We start from the raw sequence: 15,488 nt of genomic DNA on the forward strand, positions 1-15,488 counted from the left end.
CATTAGCTACGAAAAAAATAAAAAAGATAAAATACAAGAATTTCCAGGTCTAATGTAATGCATATAGTCATTAATGTAGGATTATGAAGTTATGTTGAAAAACTTTATTTAATAATCAGTATTATTAAACTATTAGACAGTGCACATTAAGAGTCTGTATTGTGGTTCTAGATTACTTCAGTATGATCAACTATAATACATTACTCTGGAATCTAAATTACTGAAGAATAACATTTATCAAGGTAAGGAATTATTTGCTATAAATAAAAAAACTTACCATCAACCATACGGTTTCGAAGACATTGGTTTTCATTTTTAAGTCTTGTGTTTTCCTTTTCGAGCTGCTTAACGTTTTGCTGTAGCTCAACTTCACTGGACTCTTTAAATGTCTGTAGAATATGACGGGATCTAATTCTTGAAGCTCCATCGGTTTTCTTTCTTATTTTGTGCTGTATTCAGAGAGGAAAAGAGTTTAAAATGAAAATATATATATATATATGAATATGATTAAAAAAAAACAATCCTGCAATACATTTATTTAATATTTGCAGTAATTATCTCACCGGTAACTGTGGTTCATCAAGGTCACTATCATCTGAAATTTGAAGTTTTTTGTTTGGTTTAGGTACTCTCTTCATTTTAGGAGAGGGCATTTTTGTTAGGTCATTAAGTTTTCTTCTTAGTTCGCCTTCTTTTCCTAAAATAAAAATAAAATAAATAAAACCCTGCATTATGTCCACAGATATTTGGGGATTATATTTATTTGTCATAAAAATACTGTGCTTTGACCATACAAATTAAGATGAACAGCCAACACTGAATCAAAACTGAAGTTAAATTATATCTGGTTTAATTTATTTTGTGATTTGGGGGATTTTATTGTAAAGCACAACACACAATAAATCGTTCTTACAAATGCCAGTCAAGTATGACGAGTTTTTAGCGCCCTCACCACCACCTACCATGTTATAAGAGTATGTTAGACGTACAACACATTAATAACTTAAACATTCATTTCAAATATACTGTGATTGTATATATCAAATAGCATGTAAAGACTTTAATGTTTTTTTTTTTTAAATAAACATTGTTACCAGTCATAATGATCTGCGCTTCATGGACAGGCCATCCACCTTTTGGAGGTTTGTTCGTGTCTCTCCACTCTGCTCTGAAGTTTCGAGTCGTCTCTTCGTCATCATCAGCAATGCTGAATAAATCAAAATTGCGAAAGCAAGCAGTGGGAATCACGCTGTAAGAGTCTTTGTCGACCCCGCTTTCCCACTTCACCAACGCGTGCATCACCGCCATACTACCTTCACCTTCTCGTCCGTTTTTCCCCCGACAAGTCACGGCACAAAAAACAGTCCCGCTCTGCATTCTGGTACTTGGCGTTCTTAATAACACCAACAGGGTGTAATCGCATAGACCACTCGAGTATAAAGTACTACATATCCCATCTGTTACAGTTTTTTTTCTTCTTCTGAAACTGCAAGCGCACTACATAAAGTTTGGCAAATGAAGAAATTTGGATGATGAGTTTACAATCTTATAAACAGTATTTAAGTAAACCTAGATATGCAATTCCAAAAAGAACAGCATCGAGATGGAGAAACAGGATACAAAAATAATAATACAATGTTTATACTTTTTGTATTTTAATTACAGTATGTAATTATTGCCTTTTGATTTACATTTACAGAAAAAGAACGGCGGCAAACGTGGACTACCCAACAAGAAGCAACAAAGTTACTAAAATATCAGATTCTCAGGTAAGCTTCATGCAGCCATACATGTATAATTATAAAATCAATCCAAAAAATAGACCTTGTTTACCCTACAACTGATTTGAGTGTTAATTCTATTTAAGATATAAAAAAATATTTTATTTTCTGAACTAATAATCTGTGAACATTCTATTATCTCTATAATTTTAATTAATACATTTATTTTATTATTGGTGGAACATTATGTTTTTCAGCTCAGATGATTTCACATACCATCAATTTTTCTGTTAATAAATGTGCAAAAACAAATCAGATGGATAGGCCCCTACATATGAACATTAAGTTAAAGGCCTAGAGTGAGTGTTCTTCACTTCCAGTCATGGCGGGCCACAATCCAGCTCTTTGTAACTCATCAACAACCAAAGACCTGGGAAAAGGGTTAAATGGCTTCAGTTAAGCCAATTAGGTAATTAAGAGCTCAACTGGAAAAAAAACAGCAGGCATAGGGGTACTTTAGGACCACAGTCACTGATATAACCTACAATGTTGTTGTAATGAAAATCAGCAGACAGTGGGCCTCCTCCAGGACTAAGGTTGAGAAGCACTGGTCTTGAAGACCACAATAACAATCGACCTCAAGGGCTAGGGATATTCGAGGTGATGCTAAACCAGTCCTGAATGTTTAAATATAATGTTATTTTCTTGTAGTGTGCCGTTGCTGTTAATGCAACCAGTTATATTGAGCCATCAAATACAGAAGCTGACGAAAGACATCAACATGTAAATTTAGTTGTAAATTTAAAGTGTGTGTGAAAAGTATTTTGTATATGGAGATTAACCCATAGTTTCACAGATAAATTGTGGACCAGTGATATTCAGGATCTTCAAAACAAGTCCTGAATGCTCAAACTTAACACTTCTTTTTTTAGAGTGTCGTTGCTGTCAATCCAGCCAGTGATGTGGAGCCATCAGATACAGAAGCTGATGAAAAACAACATGTAAATTTCCTAAATTAATATGGTGCATCAAAATACTTATTTAGCACTTTCAACTGTTTCTTTGTGATTCCTAAAATTACTTTACAGGCTGGGGCTGGGGGAAGACACTGCGCCCGCCTGGAGAAGCCTGTACAAGCCCCCCTCAATAAGAGAGCTGGCAATCTGCAGTGGAGGGTGTTACACACCATTATTGCTGTCAATTCTTTTATTACTGTTCTTAACCCTGCTGTGTCCGACGCCTGCCCATTCTGTGCTCAGAGAGAGACCGTGTTTCACTGTTTCAGCACTTGCTCTCGGTTGTCACCCATTTTTAGTCTTTTAACTCGTCTTTTTACTGATCTTAACCTGATTTTTAACACAAAGGTTTTTATTTTAGGGGCGCGATACACCAGAAAGACCAAACATGTGGACCAGCTGGTAAACTTCTTGCTGGGCCAGGCTAAAATGGCCGTCTATAAGACTAGGAAGAACAGAGTGTGTGGGGAGGGCAGTGAGGATGCAGTGAGAGTGTTTGCCATGCTGGTCAAGTGCAGAGTCAGACTAGAGTTTAACTATTACAGGCTGATTTTTGAACAGGTCTGGTGTATTAATGATGCCCTTTGTGAATTGTATGACGGGGAGTTGGTTTTTATTATGTAATTCATTTATAGGGTTTAGTATTTGATGGTTGTTTTGTTGTGTGTATTGGGTTGCTTTCTTTAAAAGTGTACAGATCAGTGGCGGAGTTAATGCTTGTTGGGGGGAGACAAACAAAGGGGAACACTATTTTTTATTTATTTATTTTCTTTTGTATGAATTATTGCGTGTTGCAAACAGGCAATGAAGTCTGATAAAAGTCAAAAAGTCTCTCTCTCTCTCACACACACACACACAGCCAGCAAGACACACAGAGCCAGCCAGCTCAGCGATGACATCACAAACATCTCTCTCAGGTGACTCCTATGACATCACAGAGCACGTACATTCCGTTGCTTGCCGTCTGTCAACCACTCAGTCACTGCCAGCCAGACTGGCTGGCTGACTGGATGGTGGGGCTGCTTGCTGCTGCTGCGTACCTTAGCAAGCTTATTTGCTTGACCGGCCTTCCTCCTCCGCCCACATGCCCACCTATGTCCGATCTGCTGTTCACCTGGATCACAGCTCCGCCCCAACAAGGCAGAGCCCCCCAAGAATGGTACAAACTCACCCACGATCCCCTCCACGGAAAGCTATAGCAAAAGGCAAAAGCATTATACGTAATGAAGAGGAACCCGAGTCCAAGACGCATCCGACCAGCCATACATATTTGTGTGTATTAAAGATCACATTTTATTACATTTAGATTTTCTGTACTTTATTACATCTTTTTGTGATTTTTAAATGTATTGTTTCTTTTCCTTATATATGTATGTATGTATGTATGTATGTGTGTGTGTGTCTGTGTGAAAGTGTATGTGTTTGTGTGTCTCTGTGTGAAAGTGAGTGTGTGTGTGTCTGTCTCTGTGTTTGTGTGTCTGTCTCTGTGTGAAAGTGAGTGTGTGTGCGTGTGTCTGTCTGTGAAAGTGTGTGTGTGTGTGTGGGTGTGACAGTGTGTATGAGTGTCTGTCTGTCATGTAACTCGCACATCTGTGAGGGCACCATTTTTGCAGAAAGAGATGTACACATTTTGGAGCAACATATGCTGCCATCCAGACATCGTCTTTTCCAGGGACATCCCTGCATTTTTCAGCAGGATAACGCCAAACCACATTCTGCCCAGATTACAAGCGCATGGTTGCGTAGGCAGAGAGTGCGGGTGCTAGCATGGCCTGCCTGCAGTCCTGACCTGTCTCCGAATTGAGAATGTGTGGCGCACTATGAAGTGCAAATTAAGACAACGAAGGCCCTGTGCAGTTGCGCAGCTGAGGAAATGCATAATGGATGAATGGGGGGAAATCCCACTTGCTAAACTTAACCAAGTGGTGTCTTCAGTGCCCAAGTGCTTAATAAGTGTTATTAAAAGAAAAGGTGATGTTACATAGTGGTAAACAGTCGACTGTCCCAACTTTCTTGGTTTCTTTTCACTGCTAATGAGATGCTGTAGAGTGAGTTAGTTATATTGCTTTCAGGAGCTCTAATCGTATTGATGAGTTCATGCAGCATTTGTAATTGAATTTCAAAAAGAAATCCTTGCTGTCTGGCCTGTGTGTATGAGATGTACTCTGTCAATCTTTGGCTAACAACTGAAACATTGGTAGAACAGAAATGGCAACATAAAAAAGAAAAGTACATTTTAAAAGAGCACATTAAATAGGATGAATATACAGTTTTTTACAATCACTTTGTCACTAATTTCAGAACCTTGATGTCATTTTTCAAAACTCTAGACACAAAACTCAAAACGGTCATCACTTGTAACACAGGCTGTCCAATGTTCAAAACATTGCATTGTGCATTCATATCTTTAAAGAAACCTTGCACTTGCAGACTTGTTGGTTCAAATAATTCATTTATCATGAAATACCATAGTAACATTTATTTAGATCACCCACACAGAAGATACCGATAGTTTCACTGTGTAGTTGTTCGTACAATCATTAAATATTGTAGTACAAAATATGTGATACATGTTTCATTATGGTACTACACATAAATACATCACTGTAAAAGGACTAGTAGAGAGAATACTACAGACACAGTGGAATCATTGAACAAAATCTGAAATGTATTGATGCAATACAATCAAATCACACCATAGGTTTCTTTGAATCCATGCAACAATAATTAGCTACAAAAAAGAACAAAACTACAGTAAAATGTCAACTGCAGTGTTCCTCACCTGGCTTAGTGTAAAACAAAGGATTGATTACTGTACTTCTGAATTTCCATCAGCCCTGTGTTCAGGTTCAGGTTCTCACAACCATTTTTCACAAGAGGCATCTTGAAACTGAACATACCTGAACATACTCAGTCATCAGCTGCTTCACTCTGTCTGCATTTCTTTCAAAAGGCACACTATACTCTGTGCTACACATTGGTATGCAGTATACAGTCATTTGACAATTGAGAGTAGCCTAATGTTTAGTGCATGCTGAAGACTTGCCGCTTCTCAGTACGGAAATTTCTGATGATTGAGGCCACAGTTGATCCTGAGTTGATTCTGAGGTTTGATTGAATCATTGTAGCTGCCTCAGTCATGGTCATGCCATGATTTACAACATGCTCTACAACTATTTCTCGGATTTCACTGGACACTATTTGCTGTTGCTGCCGCTGTCTGGTCCGTGGCCTTGTCCTCTACCACGTTCCCCCAACACCTCTCAAATGAGGCCCATGGCTGCCTCTCTGGTGAGGCCTAAGCCCTCCTCTATGACGAGGCCCACGACCACCTCTCAGAAGGGGTGCATGTCCCCTTCCATTCCTTTGACCACCACGTCTTCCTCCTCCCACTGCTTGACCTCTATTGTGACCTGGATGACCTGCCGGCTCCATGTTATCACTGTGTTGCTGGGGTGGATAGCACTCATTTCACTCGATACTCGTACCACAATGTGAAATCAATCATCAATAACCAGTTGGCAGTATTGGAAAAGCAATTACAAGGGCCTGCATACATACAGTAATGTCAAATCTGATGTGGAAGAACAATCATCTTCAACCAGGTTGGAGCGTTAGTTGCAATGCCTTTAATACACGCAGCGTGGAGAGGAACAGTGACTCAAGTAGATCCCAAAGTCGCTCTGCCTTCATTTTAACAGTCAGAGCTTTTATACACAAAAATCAAAGAGCTGGTTATAATCAGAAAGTCATTACTATGTTATCTTAAAAGTTAGCTAAGCAGAATTTATATCATTATAGGACAGAGTTCATAGATCAACACATGGATTAGGGAGCAGGCACTTCAATCATACTGTTTGACATTGTCTCCAAGATTCTCATCGTAAATAACAAACAGAAATCAAACTACCTTCTGGCCTGACCTTCTAGCTTGACCTTATCTTTCTTAAGTATACAAGAGAGAAAAACAGGTATTAGAGAAAGAATTTCTAACTTTCCTTCCACACTGCAAACATGGTGTGGAAAAGTGCTACATGATGATGAATGATGATGAAATATTACATCCATAGATAATGTAGTCCAACTGGTTCATGCTCCTCGTTTATTGATGTCAATGGATCTCATTATCCTGAAACTTTCATGATCGAAACATGGAATATTGTTTGTCAGTTTCCATAAAATTATGCATTAAGAGTAATGCAACAGTCACTTATCATTTTGAGCAGCTGTATCAATTGATAGTTAGATCTTTGTAATGAAATGAATAGACAGTGATCTCAGATGTAATGTGTGAATTGCATTTTGAAATGGTAATACTTTGATGTTAAGTTGTGTCATTTTAGTTCAATGAACAAATGATCTGAGGTTGATGTGTATTGTATCCAAGCAATTGTAAAAAAGTGTTAGAGTTTTGAAAAATGTGCATTTTGATCATCGGGTGTGAGTTTAGTGTCTAGAGTTTTGAAAAATGACATCAAGGTTCTGAAATGAGTGCCAAAGTGATTGTAAAAAAGTGTAATATCAGGGGACAGTGGCTATTAGTGATCTGGCCTTCCGTGGCCTCTGTATTAATGTAACAGGTCACATTGTATGTGTACACTGATACTTGATAGTATAATATAGTACAAGTAAAAAACATACATAGGTATCATAGAAGTATTTTGCAGAAATGATTATGGATAGTTATCAAAATGGAGAGGAAATGCTAAATCCAGTCTCCCCAGGCTGAGCTTCTATTGCTGCACCTGCTAAGTGGCTGCTGGCCCCACTATATGGATAGAGCCACACCAAGTACAAGAGTCTCCCCATTGCTATTTATATCTCCCTATCCAGTCTTCTATAGGTGTCAGGGTGGGGTGCCTATTCCCCTGCATGCTTTGAAACCTATAGCACCTGGGACGCACACTTGGGATCCGGTTCCTCTGCCCCTCACATACACATGAGGAATACCAGGTGCTCAATACGTCATACTGTCTCTTTCATCTCATGTGTAAACTATGGACAAATACATGACTAAACGTGTTTAGTTGCTTTTCCCAGAATGCTTTGCGCCACGATATGCAAATAACGGGGACTATGATTGGCTCCCTGACATTACCCACACTGCGACTGATGCTACCCATTTCACTACCCAACAAAGACCCATAATATGCGTGTGTCTGTCTGTCTGTCTGTCAAAGTATGTGTGTGTGTTTCTGTGTGTGTCTGTCTGTCTGTGTGTGAAAGTGTGTGTGTGTCTGTCTGTCTGTCTGTCATGTAACTTGCACATCTGTGAGGGCACCACTAATGCCGAAAGAGATGTACACATATTGTTTATTTTCCATATATATGTATGTATGTATGTATGCATGTCCAATTGCTTTGACAATACAAATGAATTGAATTGAGAGGGAGAGAGAGAGAGAGAGAGAGAGACAGACAGACAGACAGAGAGACACACATACACACACACACACACACAGAGAGCCAGCCAGCCAGCCAGCTCAGTGATGACATGACGAGCCTCTCTCAGCTTACTGCTATGACAGCACAGAGCACGTACATTCCGTTTAACAAATCGTTAAACAAAAAAGGTTATAAACACATTGACTACAACACCGGTTAGTAAGACGAAGGTGAGTCTCTCGTTAGTATTATTAGTCAGACATTAAATAACTACGCAGGTTAGTATTTATGTCAGGTAACTTCTCGTTATATATATATCAGTCTCATTTACGTTTAGGTGCCGAGAAAGATCCTATTTGTTACCACAATTTCCCTTAACTGATTATTATTCAATGATTAAGGATAGGCAGGGCCACCAATAATCTAATGTCTATTAACTTGTGTCAATTTCAGACTAAACAGTTAAACAGGAATGAGAAGATATTTCTCGGCGTTGACAGATTTTATTTCTAAAATTATCAACAAAACAGTTTAATGCAACTCACATTTATATTTAAGAAAACTAAATGATATTACACATTCTAGAGTTATGAATCACAGATTAACATTTCTAATTGATTTCTCAAATGTCATGAATCACAAACTCCAAACTGTTAAACTTATGTGAACTTCGTCGCAGAGAGGCCTCTCTGGCTTCGGGCTCAGATAACAGCACACGGCACGAGGTCCGTGTGGTTTGGAACAAAGGCAGTCCGGTTCGGCTTTGTCCAAGAACTTCCACTCAGTCGATGCACCTGGAAGTTGGGGTTTCGGGAATGTAGAGTCGTTTCCAAACAGATTTTCCATTGGTTTGAAGGCTCCAAGGTTGTGCACAAAATCTTCTTTGTAAGCATGGTTCCACCGTAGTTACTTGAAGACGAAGTCTTTGAGGAAAGCAGGGCCCTGTTTGTTCCAAGGGTCAAGTTTCTTAAGACTCAAATAGCTATTTAAGTGACTGACACTTTCGTATTCAGTCGACTTAGTCAATTGTCCAGCTGTAAAACTCCACTGATCAGGTGGGTCTGTGAAGTTATTTATTTAATAAAGTCCTTTAAAATAATTCTTCGCTCAATCTCCTTCTCATAGTTTAACTCTTCTGTTGCCGGCAAAGACTTGGTTGGTTTCTGATTCCGGTTCTGGCAACAGAGCTACAGGTTGAGCTGTGGCAGCGAGTTTCTGGTTCAGGTGAGAGAGAGAGAGAGAGAAAGACTGTCCGCTGTTCCTTATAGTCTGTCAGATCAGTAGGTGATTGGTCCCTGAGTTCTTGAGATTGGATTTCGGTTTCAGCCCCCAGTGTCCTATTGGAGGGAGGCTTTATTTATGACTGATGTCAATCCATGCCATCTTTTGGAAATGCCGGTTGGCCTGGGTTCGTAGCTCTATGTCGGGATTTCGGCTCTCATCCACTTCAAAGAGTTTTTATCACCTACAGGCCCCTTTCTCCAGACATCTCATAGCAGAATTCCAAACTATTTGGCCTCTTCTCGGTGCCATCCTCCCCAAAACTGTCACTTTGATGCAAACCAGTTCCAAGCTGATGAGCTAAGGAAATCTGATAACTTTGGGGGGGGAGAGGTCTTCTTTAGATCAGTGCTTCAGCTCAGAGCCCAAATGCTCTTATCCAAATACACCCAACATAACGCTACATATGTATGTATGTATGTATATATGTGTAGAAGGAAAATTAGAAATTATTTTCTTACACCTGTTTTTCTCTCTTGTATACTTAAGAAAGATACGGTCAAGCTAGAAGGTCAGCCCAGAAGATAGTTTGATTTCTGTTTGTTATTTACGATGAGAACCTTGGAGACATTGTCAAACGGTATGACCTACGTGCCTGTTCCCTAAAACCATGTGTTGACCTATGAACTCTGTTCTATAATGATATATGTTCTGCTTAGTTAGCCTTTAAGATAACATAGTAATGACTTTCTAGCATGTATGGATGTATGTATGTATGTATATATATATATATATATATATATATATATGTATGTATGTCCAATTGCTTTGACAATACAAATGAATTGAATTGAGAGGAAGAGAGAGAGAGAGAGAGAGAGAGAAAGAGAGAGAGAGAGACAGACAGACAGACAGACAGCTCAGCGATGACATCACGAGCCTCTCTCAGCTGACTGCTATGACATCACAGAGCACGTACATTCCGTTGCTTGTCGTCTGTCAACCACTCAGTCACTGCTAGCCAGACTGTCCCTAAGACAAAGTGTACAATACTTCAATTATATCTCCTCCAGACAGATAAAGAGTATTAAGAGCTACGATGAAGATACCCAGGAGACGTAAAAAGCTTGCATCACCTGGTATTTCCTGGAGGTCACCCATCCAAGTACTAACCAGGCCCTGGCCCGTTTAGTTTCCAAGGTCTGACGAGACCGGGCACGTTCAGGACGGTGTGGCCGCAAGCCGAGATGCCTGGCTGCATGATGTCTCTTAAAGGCTGGCGGGTATTGACGGAATTTCCAGCAAAAAATAAAAAATAAAAAAATAAAAAAATGGAGGGAAAAATAACAGTGCAGGAAAGGGTGTTGAAAGTAGCCGGGAACGTGTACAATTCTTCAATTATATCTCCTCCAGACAGAAAGAGAGTATTAAGAGCTACGATGAAGTTACCCAGGAGACGTAAAAAGCTTGCAGCACCTGGTATTTCTAGGAGATCTCCCATCCAAGTACTGACCAGGCCATGCCCCGTTTAGCTTCCGAGATCTGACGAGACGGGGTGCGTCCAGGACGGTGTAGCCGCAAGCCGAGAGGCCTGGCTGCATGATGTCTCTTAAAGGCTGACGGGTGTTGACGGAACTTCCAGCAAATAAAAAAAGAAAAATGGAGGGAAAAATATCAGTTCAGCAAAGGGTGTTGAAAGTAGCCGGGTACGTGTACATTTCTTCAATTATATCTCCTCCAGACAGAAAGAGAGTATTAAGATCTACGATGATGTTACCCAGGAGACGTATAAAGCTTGCAGCACCTGGTATTTCCAGGAGGTCACCCATCCAAGTACTGACCAGGCCCTGCCCTGTATAGCTTCCGAGATCTGATGAGATCGGTCGCGTTCAGGACGGCGTGGCCGCAAGCCGAGACGCCTGGCAGCATGATGTCTCTTAAAGGCGGGCGGGTTTTGACGGACCTTCCAGCAAAAAAAAAAAGAAAAATGAAAAATGGAGGGAAAAATATCAGTGCAGCAAAGGGTGTTGAAAGTTGCCGGGTACGTGTACATTTCTTCAATTGTATCTTCTCCTGACAGAAAGAGAGTATTAAGAGCTACAATGAAGTTACTCAGGAGACTAAGAAGCTTGCAGCACCAGGTATTTCCAGAAGGTCTCCCATCCAAGTACTGACCAGGTCTTGCCCCGTTTAGCTTCCGAGATCTGATGAGATCGGGCGCGTTCAGGACGGTGTGGCCGCAAACCTAGAGGCCTGGATGTATGAAGTCTCTTAAAGGCTGGCGGGTATTGACGGAAGTTCCAGCAAAAAAAAAAGAAATAAGAAAAATGGAGGGAAAAATATCAGTGCAGCAAAGGGTGTTAAATGTAGCTGGGTACGTGTACAATACTTCAATTATATCTCCTCCAGACAGAAAGCGAGTATGAAGAGCTACGATGAAGTTACCCAAGTGATGTAAAAAGCTTGCAGCACCTGGTATCTCCAGGAGGTCTCCCATCTAAGTACTGACCAGGCCCTGCCCCGTTTAGCTTCCGAGATCTGACGAGATCGTGCGCATTCAGGATGGTGTGGCCACAAGCCGAGATGCCTGGCTGCATGATGTCTCTTAAAGGCTGGAGGATATTGACAGAACTTCCAGCAAAATAAAGAAGAAAAAAGAAAAATGGAGGGAAAAATATCAGTGCAGCAAAGGGAGTTGAAAGTAGCCGGGTACGTGTACAATTCTTCAATTATATCTCCTCCAGACAGAAAGAGAGTATTAAGAGCTATGATGAAGTTACCCAGGAGACGTAAGAAGCTTGCAGCACCTGGTATTTCCAGGAGGTCTCCCATCCAAGTACAGAATAGACACTGCCCCGTTTAGCTTCCGAGATCTGATGAGATTGGGCGCGTTCAGGATGGTGTGGCCGCAAACCAAGAGGCCTGGCTGCATGATGTCTCTTAAAGGCTGGCGGGTATTGACGGAACTGCCAGCAAAAAAAAAAAAGAAAAATAGAGGGAAATATACCAGTGCAGCAAAGGGTGTTGAAAGTAGCCGGGTACGTGTACAATTCTTCAATTATATCTCCTGGAGACAGAAAGAGAGTATTAAGAGCTACGATGAAGTTACCCAGGAGACGTAAAAAGTTTGCAGCACCTGGTATTTCTAGGAGGTCTCCCATCCAAGTACTGACCAGGCCCTGCCCCGTTTAGCTTCCGAGATCTGACGAGATCGGGCGCATTCAGGACGGTGTGGCCGCAAGCCGAGAGGCCTGGCTACATGATGTCTCTTAATGGCTGGCGGGTATTGACGGAACTTCCAGCAAAAAAAAAAAAAAAAAAAAAAGAAAAAGAAAAATGGAGGGAAAAATATCAGTGCAGTAATGGGTTTTGAAAGTAGCCGGGTACGTGTACAATACTTCAATTATATCTCCTCCAGACAGATAGAGAGTATTAAGAGCTACGATAAAGTTACCCAGGAGAAGTAAAAGCTTGCAGCACCAGGTATTTCCAGGAGGTCTCACATTCATGTACTGACCAGGTCCTGCCCCGTTTAGCTTCCGAGATCTGACGAGATCGGGCGCGTTCAGGATGGTGTGGCCGCAAGCCGAGATGCCTGGCTGCATGATGTCTCTTAAAGGCTGGCGGGTATTGACGGAACTGCCAGCAAAAAAAAAAAAGAAAAATAGAGGGAAATATACCAGTGCAGCACAGGGTGTTGAAAGTAGCCGGGTACGTGTACAATTCTTCAATTATATCTCCTGGAGAAAGAAAGAGAGTATTAAGAGCTACGATGAAGTTACCCAGGAGACGTAAAAAGCTTGCAGCACCTGGTATTTCCAGGAGGTCACACATCCAAGTACTGACCAGGCCCTGCCCCGTTTAGCTTCCGAAATCTGATATGATCGGGCGCGTTCAGGACGGTGTGACTACAAGCCAAGAGGCCTGGCTGCATGATGTCTCTTAAAGGCTGGCGGATATTGACGGAACTTCCAGCAAAAAAATAAAATAAAAAGAAAAATGGAGGGAAAAATATCAGTGCAGCAAAGGCTGTTGAAAGTAGCCTAGTACGTGTACAATTCTTCAATTATATCTCCTCCAGACAGAAAGAGAGTATTAAGAGCTACGATGAAGTTACCCAGGAGACGTAAAAAGCTTGCAGCACCTGGTATTTCTAGGAGGTCTCCCATCCAAGTACTGACCAGGCCCTGCCCCGTTTAGCTTCCGAGATCTGACGAGATCGGGCGCATTCAGGACGGTGTGGCCGCAAGCCGAGAGGCCTGGCTACATGATGTCTCTTAATGGCTGGCGGGTATTGACGGAACTTCCAGCAAAAAAAAAAAAAAAAAAAAAAGAAAAAGAAAAATGGAGGGAAAAATATCAGTGCAGTAATGGGTTTTGAAAGTAGCCGGGTACGTGTACAATACTTCAATTATATCTCCTCCAGACAGATAGAGAGTATTAAGAGCTACGATAAAGTTACCCAGGAGAAGTAAAAGCTTGCAGCACCAGGTATTTCCAGGAGGTCTCACATTCATGTACTGACCAGGTCCTGCCCCGTTTAGCTTCCGAGATCTGACGAGATCGGGCGCGTTCAGGATGGTGTGGCCGCAAGCCGAGATGCCTGGCTGCATGATGTCTCTTAAAGGCTGGCGGGTATTGACGGAACTGCCAGCAAAAAAAAAAAAGAAAAATAGAGGGAAATATACCAGTGCAGCACAGGGTGTTGAAAGTAGCCGGGTACGTGTACAATTCTTCAATTATATCTCCTGGAGAAAGAAAGAGAGTATTAAGAGCTACGATGAAGTTACCCAGGAGACGTAAAAAGCTTGCAGCACCTGGTATTTCCAGGAGGTCACACATCCAAGTACTGACCAGGCCCTGCCCCGTTTAGCTTCCGAAATCTGATATGATCGGGCGCGTTCAGGACGGTGTGACTACAAGCCAAGAGGCCTGGCTGCATGATGTCTCTTAAAGGCTGGCGGATATTGACGGAACTTCCAGCAAAAAAATAAAATAAAAAGAAAAATGGAGGGAAAAATATCAGTGCAGCAAAGGCTGTTGAAAGTAGCCTAGTACGTGTACAATTCTTCAATTATATCTCCTCCAGACAGAAAGAGAGTATTAAGAGCTACGATGAAGTTACCCAGGAGACGTAAAAAGCTTGCAGCACCTGGTATTTCTAGGAGGTCTCCCATCCAAGTACTGACCAGGCCCTGCCCCGTTTAGCTTCCGAGATCTGACGAGATCGGGCGCATTCAGGACGGTGTGGCCGCAAGCCGAGAGGCCTGGCTACATGATGTCTCTTAATGGCTGGCGGGTATTGACGGAACTTCCAGCAAAAAAAAAAAAAAAAAAAAAAGAAAAAGAAAAATGGAGGGAAAAATATCAGTGCAGTAATGGGTTTTGAAAGTAGCCGGGTACGTGTACAATACTTCAATTATATCTCCTCCAGACAGATAGAGAGTATTAAGAGCTACGATAAAGTTACCCAGGAGAAGTAAAAGCTTGCAGCACCAGGTATTTCCAGGAGGTCTCACATTCATGTACTGACCAGGTCCTGCCCCGTTTAGCTTCCGAGATCTGACGAGATCGGGCGCGTTCAGGATGGTGTGGCCGCAAGCCGAGATGCCTGGCTGCATGATGTCTCTTAAAGGCTGGCGGGTATTGACGGAACTGCCAGCAAAAAAAAAAAAGAAAAATAGAGGGAAATATACCAGTGCAGCACAGGGTGTTGAAAGTAGCCGGGTACGTGTACAATTCTTCAATTATATCTCCTGGAGAAAGAAAGAGAGTATTAAGAGCTACGATGAAGTTACCCAGGAGACGTAAAAAGCTTGCAGCACCTGGTATTTCCAGGAGGTCACACATCCAAGTACTGACCAGGCCCTGCCCCGTTTAGCTTCCGAAATCTGATATGATCGGGCGCGTTCAGGACGGTGTGACTACAAGCCAAGAGGCCTGGCTGCATGATGTCTCTTAAAGGCTGGCGGATATTGACGGAACTTCCAGCAAAAAAATAAAATAAAAAGAAAAATGGAGGGAAAAATATCAGTGCAGCAAAGGCTGTTGAAAGTAGCCTAGTACGTGTACAATTCTTCAATTATATCTCCTCCAGACAGAAAGAGAGTATTAAGAGCTACGATGAAGTTACCCAGGAGACGTA

The 15,488-nt window shown here is 41.5% G+C and overlaps 6 non-coding genes and 10 pseudogenes across 6 annotated transcripts; all 16 read right to left on the reverse strand.

Annotated features, from left to right (window-relative positions):
* Window positions 1–3,865: 3,865 nt before the first annotated feature.
* Window positions 3,866–3,980, reverse strand: LOC136724257 (U5 spliceosomal RNA). The gene has a single exon (XR_010806973.1). It is a non-coding gene; the product is annotated as a U5 spliceosomal RNA (small nuclear RNA).
* Window positions 3,981–10,467: 6,487 nt separating this feature from the next.
* Window positions 10,468–10,586, reverse strand: LOC136724197 (uncharacterized; annotated as a pseudogene).
* A 221-nt stretch (window positions 10,587–10,807) lies between these two features.
* On the reverse strand, window positions 10,808–10,926 carry LOC136724230 (uncharacterized; annotated as a pseudogene).
* Window positions 10,927–11,135: 209 nt separating this feature from the next.
* On the reverse strand, window positions 11,136–11,254 carry LOC136724293 (5S ribosomal RNA). The gene has a single exon (XR_010807005.1). It is a non-coding gene; the product is annotated as a 5S ribosomal RNA (ribosomal RNA).
* Window positions 11,255–11,469: 215 nt separating this feature from the next.
* Window positions 11,470–11,588, reverse strand: LOC136724291 (5S ribosomal RNA). Its single transcript, XR_010807004.1, has one exon. It is a non-coding gene; the product is annotated as a 5S ribosomal RNA (ribosomal RNA).
* Window positions 11,589–11,803: 215 nt separating this feature from the next.
* On the reverse strand, window positions 11,804–11,922 carry LOC136724301 (uncharacterized; annotated as a pseudogene).
* A 216-nt stretch (window positions 11,923–12,138) lies between these two features.
* Window positions 12,139–12,257, reverse strand: LOC136724239 (uncharacterized; annotated as a pseudogene).
* A 210-nt stretch (window positions 12,258–12,467) lies between these two features.
* LOC136724282 (5S ribosomal RNA) lies at window positions 12,468–12,586 on the reverse strand. The gene has a single exon (XR_010806995.1). It is a non-coding gene; the product is annotated as a 5S ribosomal RNA (ribosomal RNA).
* A 225-nt stretch (window positions 12,587–12,811) lies between these two features.
* LOC136724187 (uncharacterized) lies at window positions 12,812–12,930 on the reverse strand (annotated as a pseudogene).
* Window positions 12,931–13,140: 210 nt separating this feature from the next.
* Window positions 13,141–13,259, reverse strand: LOC136724198 (uncharacterized; annotated as a pseudogene).
* Window positions 13,260–13,475: 216 nt separating this feature from the next.
* Window positions 13,476–13,594, reverse strand: LOC136724183 (5S ribosomal RNA). Its single transcript, XR_010806965.1, has one exon. It is a non-coding gene; the product is annotated as a 5S ribosomal RNA (ribosomal RNA).
* Window positions 13,595–13,819: 225 nt separating this feature from the next.
* Window positions 13,820–13,938, reverse strand: LOC136724188 (uncharacterized; annotated as a pseudogene).
* A 210-nt stretch (window positions 13,939–14,148) lies between these two features.
* On the reverse strand, window positions 14,149–14,267 carry LOC136724199 (uncharacterized; annotated as a pseudogene).
* A 216-nt stretch (window positions 14,268–14,483) lies between these two features.
* On the reverse strand, window positions 14,484–14,602 carry LOC136724195 (5S ribosomal RNA). Its single transcript, XR_010806966.1, has one exon. It is a non-coding gene; the product is annotated as a 5S ribosomal RNA (ribosomal RNA).
* A 225-nt stretch (window positions 14,603–14,827) lies between these two features.
* Window positions 14,828–14,946, reverse strand: LOC136724189 (uncharacterized; annotated as a pseudogene).
* A 210-nt stretch (window positions 14,947–15,156) lies between these two features.
* LOC136724200 (uncharacterized) lies at window positions 15,157–15,275 on the reverse strand (annotated as a pseudogene).
* Between the last annotated feature and the right edge of the window lie 213 nt (window positions 15,276–15,488).

Source organism: Amia ocellicauda, unplaced genomic scaffold (genome assembly GCF_036373705.1).
Source record: "Amia ocellicauda isolate fAmiCal2 unplaced genomic scaffold, fAmiCal2.hap1 HAP1_SCAFFOLD_178, whole genome shotgun sequence".
NCBI lineage: Eukaryota > Metazoa > Chordata > Actinopteri > Amiiformes > Amiidae > Amia > Amia ocellicauda.